Genomic DNA, 6,131 nt, shown 5'->3' with positions numbered 1-6,131 from the left:
AGCCGACTGTATACTGGCTATATTAGCCCATATGCACAAGCCCTCCCTCCCTCCCTCCCTCCTTCCCTCCCTCCTTCCCCCAGCCTGGACTGAGCTCTAACTTAACACTTGAACAATGGCTGTAACTCTATTACTTCAAACCTCTAATATTGACTGTTGATTTCTGTCTATCCTAATGTCTACTTTATCGCCTTATAATGCCCATATTTAAAGCTGTCTGTTTTAAAACTTAATCCTTGCACTGCTATAGTTTTTATATTACTATGTCTACATTATTCTCTTATATTGTCCATATGTAATGCTGGTCTCTAGACTTTATCCTTGCACTATTAGACTTATTTGCACTACCACCATGACACACACTCTCATAGAGCACCTTACCATGCAGACTGAACCACAGGGTCAGGCCCTGCCCTGTCACTGCAGGCCTCTCATGCTTATACATCCCTGAGTACATTCATTTTTTATTTAGTATCTTTTTCTTTTATTGTCCATATTATTCATGTGGATTTGTCATTTTATCATCCTATCTCATTGGTGTAGTCTACGTGATACGCAGGTTTACACAGCATACCCACTAAGAAATCTCCGGGACTTCCATATACCCACTACATTAGACTACACCACTGATCTATCCATCTATTAAATGTTTAAACATTTTGCCGTACTCTGTGGCAGCTTGTGAAGCGGAAGTAATCAAATAAAATCAGTGAACAACAAAGATAGAGCTGTACAACTAAATCTACAAACCATTCAGCCATTATAAATAATACATTATCTAACAAAAATAGTCTCCTTTTCCTTTTCCCAGGAAACCTGCCGCTGATCTGATGAAAACCACAGCAGCATTTGTGTTTCTCTGGAGCGACCCAGCCTCCACAAACACAGCCACATAGTGACTTGTCTACGGTATAACTCCTCCTAACGCTACAGGACATCACTCCTGCCTGCTGCCACTAAACTCTAGAACTAATTTAATAATCTGCCTTTAGATGACCACTATTAAGTCTCCATTACCTCAGCAGTACAGATTCATGACTCGTATTTGTGTCCCTCCTTTTTAAGGTTGATTCCCTCTCCCCTCACTTGTGATTATAGCTCACCTGGTGCAACAGCTGCATGTTGGTTGTTGCCATGACAACACGCTGGCCGTATGGGATGTTCCTTTCTGTAGGAAACCGAACGCTCCGCGACTTCTGCTTCGGAAGCTTCTTTTTCTTCATCTTCTTTGTGTTTTTTTGGAGTTTCAACTGCTTTTTTGGAGAATTCTCGCAGCAGTTCCTCTCGCCCTTCAAAATAAAAGCTCCTCAATATTATCTCTTGATAGAATAGCATCTTAGTCATTGAGTACGTTTACATGCACACCAATATTCCACTATTATAATATTATTATTTTGAATATGACAATATTATGAATTTGATACAGGTCATTTAAACAGCATATTCCGGCCTTTTTGCGAACAGAACAGTGCCTAGCTTCCCTACCCAGACTGCACGTCTCTGCCGCAGACCTGATAAGGAGGAGAAACACAGCTACTTTTAAACGTTATCAAAGACTTAGATATCCTGTTTATGGATATGCGCACACATCGCTACGCCGACAATGTTTCACAACAACGAATCAACGTTTAGCAGCTCTTAGTCTGACAGTATAAATAACAGACAAAAATGTAAAATAGCTAAATGTGGTGGCACTATTTACATACACAGTTAATGAACTTGTTTATAAAATAAATAATTATTAATAATTAATAAAAGTAACTATTGGTCTATTTACCAGTAACTAATCGTTAATGCTTGAATCACAGTTAATCACTAACTACTCATTAACTAACCAGTCGTTTGTCGACCAACCAGTCGACTTGTTTGTTCCCCATTCGGTAAGGTACACAAAGATGTAGATAGTTACTGAGGAACGAATAAGGAACAACTGGTTAGTTAATGAGTAGTCACTTATTAACTGTGATTCAAGCACTAATGATTAGTTACTGGTAAACAGACTGGGAGTTATTGTATTAATGAATCATTAGGAAATCAGTTACTCTGTTCATGGGATTTCACAAGTAGTAAAAAATGTAGACGTGACACAGGATAACTCTCATAATATATTTCAATAATGATATTCACAACACATTTACATTCTCATCCAAAGGTATATTCTGTATAGGGTTGCAAAGGGGCGGAAACTGACCGGAAACTTTAGATGGAAAAATAAGCTGGGGGATTTTGGAAACATTCATGGGAATTAACGAGAATGAACTGGAAATGTTGAGTAATTCATATAAACTCCATCTTATACGAACATAAATATAAACATTTTGTTTTGTAATAAGCAGACTGGAATATACAGTGAATACAAACGTTGAGTTATTTGTCAGTAGAACTTTGATATTCTTTCAGTGAACAACAATAAGCCGACAGGAATGCAAGCGAATAAAAATGTGAAAAAACAAACAAACTTTGAGTTATTCGTCAGTAGAACTTTGACACACACACACACACACACACACACACACACACACACACACACACACACACACACACACACACACACACACACACACACACACACACACACACACACACACACACACACACACACACACACACACACACACACACACACACACACACACACGGCTTAAAAGCAATTGTACGCTGCTGCAGGGCACGCCTTAATTCGGCCACCCTGGGTTTCGGGTGCTGTTGAGCGGTAGTTAAGGACCAAAGCTGGCTCGGTTAAAATCCAAACAATGCCCAGCCCTATTCATATATATATATTCCTCATAAGAAAGAAACGTCCTGTAACTTTCAACTGCTTTTATAGTTCAAGCAAACTTTCAACTTTCAACAAAGGGGTGATAGAATGCAAAACTGATTTTACCTTGTCATAGTTGAATAATGACAGTTTAGTGGGTAACTAGGACATACATAGAACCTCTAAATCCCATTGACACCTCTTTTCTCAGCAAATCTCACTATTTGAAACTGCCTCTGAAAACGGGCGAATCTCAACGAGCCGCCTAGTTGACGTCAACTATTGCGGCTCCTCCTCATTTGGCTCTAGTCTCTCTTTGTCACGCCCCAACATTTACATCGGCTACACAACTGACCTGAGATCAGTTAGTCTTCTGAATCTAGGTCGTGCAGATCTCAGAAATTGTATACATTGTTCATCTGCTATTTTACCATTAAATTCACTTCTGAGACTTTTTTATGCGAGAAATCAACTATGTAGAGGTCAAATATGGGCCGTTTTACGAAAATTTATGTCTAATTGCAAATTTTGTCCGACTGTGTGTCGGAGTTCAGATGCTGGTGCTGCCTGTGTAGCTGCCTCGCCGCCCGGCCTGCCTTCCTTCACAGACCCCGGCCTGCTGTGAGCTCGATTGAGCTCCGTTACGGCTGGCAGCCCACAGCACTCCATACCTGCGCAAAGTCACCGTTTTGGGCTAATGGACTACCAAACACCGCTGCTCTTCCTGCTAGCTAAATGGCCGGTGTATGTGAGTGAAAGCGCGGTCAGCGAGCTTGTTACGCCAGCATTCTCTTACCACAGGTTCCAGTTACTCTTTTAATGTGTGTAATTATAATGTGTTGAGTTATTTAAACAAACGATTGAGGAAATAAACGCTGCTTGTCCGTGAGTCTCATTGATAGAGCCTGCGGCTGGATGGAGCTCTATCAATGAGAGCTAGCTAGCCTCCTCTTAGAATTCCTCTGGAATTCACAAAAATTCATTAACTTGAAATCTGACACAGTTGTTAGCTTTATAAAACATTTAGTTAGATGTTGTAAACGTGGCGTGACGAAATTCAAACTGTAAATATACTCCAATTACGCCGAAAAGGAAGCTAACTATCCGTGATTTGTAGCTAGGATTGAAGGGACAGTCGCAGCTAACGAAACACCTAGTCTTCACAAATATTAATTAACTTGAAATCGGACACCGTTGTTAGCTTTATAAGACCATTAGTTAGATGTTGTGTAAGTGGCGTGACGAAATTCAAACTGTAAATATACTCGAATTAAGGCGAAAAGGAAGCTAACTATCCGTGGTTTGTAGCTACACATAGCTAGGATTGAAGGGACAGTCGCAGCTAACGAAACACCTAGTCTTCACAAATATTAATTAACTTGAAATCGGACACCGTTGTTAGCTTTATAAGACCATTAGTTAGATGTTGTGTAAGTGGCGTGACGAAATTCAAACTGTAAATATACTCGAATTAAGGCGAAAAGGAAGCTAACTATCCGTGGTTTGTAGCTACACATAGCTAGGATTGAAGGGACAGTCACAGCTAACGAAACACGTTGTCTTCACAAATATTCACTAACTTGAAATCGGACACCGTTGTTAGCTTTATAAGACCTTTAGTTAGATGTTGTATAAGTGGCGTGACTTGTGTGTAACATGTGGTAACAGATTGCTGGTGTAACAAGCTCGCTGACGGCGCTCTCACTCTCACACAACGGGCCATTTAGCTAGCAGGAAGAGGGGAGTTGAAGGCCCTGGAGCTCTGTCAGGGCAGCGGTGTTGGTAGTCCCTGCTGTGGGCTGCAGTCGTGACCGAGCTCCAAGTACCTCATAGCAGGCCGGGGTCTGTGAAGGAAGGCAGGCCGGGCGGCGAGGCGGCACCGGCGGCTGAACACCGACACACAGTCTTACCAAATTTGCAATTAGCCATCAATTTTCGTAAAACGGCCCATATTTGAGCTTTATATAGTTGATTTCTCGCTTAAAAAAAGTCTCAGAAGTGAATTTAATAACGAAATAGCCCGACAAACAATGTGTAACTTTGCAGTGTCTGAAATATGAGGCCTGCTGCCGAGTCTCCCATGTGTTTCTATGTAGTTTGCTCAAACCAATCAGCGCGTAGCTCATTCTGAATATTCATTAGCATACCATATTTGGTAGAAAAGCTCTTGTTCCAAATAGAGCCATATTCACAGGGTAGTTAAGGGCCTAATAAAATAGCATTCGGGCAATTTTCAGCCCAACCAATGTTACATACCCCATTAGGAGACCTTAAGGAACAGTGTAAAATACCCTATATAATCATTCTATCACCCCTTTAACATGCAAATATTTGCTTGAACATGAAAAGATTTAACAACTAAGACATAAACTGAACAATTCTGAACAATGTGACTAACAGAAATGGAAAAATGTGTCCCTTCAGCTGCATTAAGTACTGCAGTACATCTCCTCCTTATATACTGCACCAGACTGGCCAGTTCTTGCGGTTGTTGTTGCCATCCTGTACCTGTCCCGCAGGTGTGATATTCAGATGTACCGATCCTATGCAGGTGTTGTTACACGTGGTCTGCCGCTGCGAGGACGAGAACCCACGTTCACGCATTTCTTTTGCTGTTTTTCAGAGTCAGTAGAAGCGTCTCTTTACTTTCCTAATTTCCCTATAACTGTGACCTTAATTGCCTACCGCCTGCAAGCTGTTACTGCCTTCTTGACCGTTCAACAGGTGCATTCTCATTAATTGGTTATGGTTCATTGAACAAACATGGAAAACATTGTTTAAAACCTTTACAATGAAGATCTGTAAAGTTATTTTGATTTTTACAAAAGTATCTTTAAAATACAGTGTCCGGAAAAAGGGGCGTTTCTTTTTTTTGCGGAGTTTATGTCTTTTCTTTAGGACAGAATATCAAACTTGATTATTAAGAAAGCAAACAACCGAACAAAGAAATCTCGGCAACCGCTGTGTCTCTTGGTAGACAAACATCGGTGCAGTCCATCCTTCCTACCCAAATCACAAACAGAACAAAATGCTAATTGAGTACATTTAAAATGTTAACACATCTCCACCCCAAGCCGCAGCGCTGGGGAGGAAGGTCTGGCTAGTTCACACAGCATTCCAGGATGGGAGAACAACATGCTCTGGTTTATTGACATTTCTTTAAACCAATCACAATCATCTTGGGCGGGGCTAAGCTCCGGACGGAGCCACGGTGCCTCTGCTAAATAGTCTCAGGAAGGAACTTGTTTTGGTGGAACATGTGGACGTTCAAAAGTAGTTTTAGTCGTGCAACAGAAAACTCAGATTGGACAGATAGTCTAGCTAGCTGTCTGGATTTACCCTGCAGAGATCTGAGGAGCAGTTAACCATAGTC

At 41.0% G+C, this 6,131-nt stretch overlaps 1 long non-coding RNA gene across 1 annotated transcript in view; it reads right to left on the bottom strand.

Annotated features, from left to right (window-relative positions):
- Positions 1-1,246, bottom strand: part of LOC120571095 — an 8,258-nt gene extending 7,012 nt beyond the window's left edge. The window contains exon 1 of the long non-coding RNA XR_005641186.1: positions 1,104-1,246. This is a non-coding gene — a long non-coding RNA (uncharacterized LOC120571095). The remainder of the gene's footprint in view (positions 1-1,103) is intronic.
- Between the last annotated feature and the right edge of the window lie 4,885 nt (positions 1,247-6,131).

This window comes from Perca fluviatilis, chromosome 13 (genome assembly GCF_010015445.1).
Source record: "Perca fluviatilis chromosome 13, GENO_Pfluv_1.0, whole genome shotgun sequence".
NCBI lineage: Eukaryota > Metazoa > Chordata > Actinopteri > Perciformes > Percidae > Perca > Perca fluviatilis.
The sequence above is the reverse complement of the archived record's forward strand: the minus strand, read 5'-3'. Positions and strand labels throughout refer to the sequence as shown.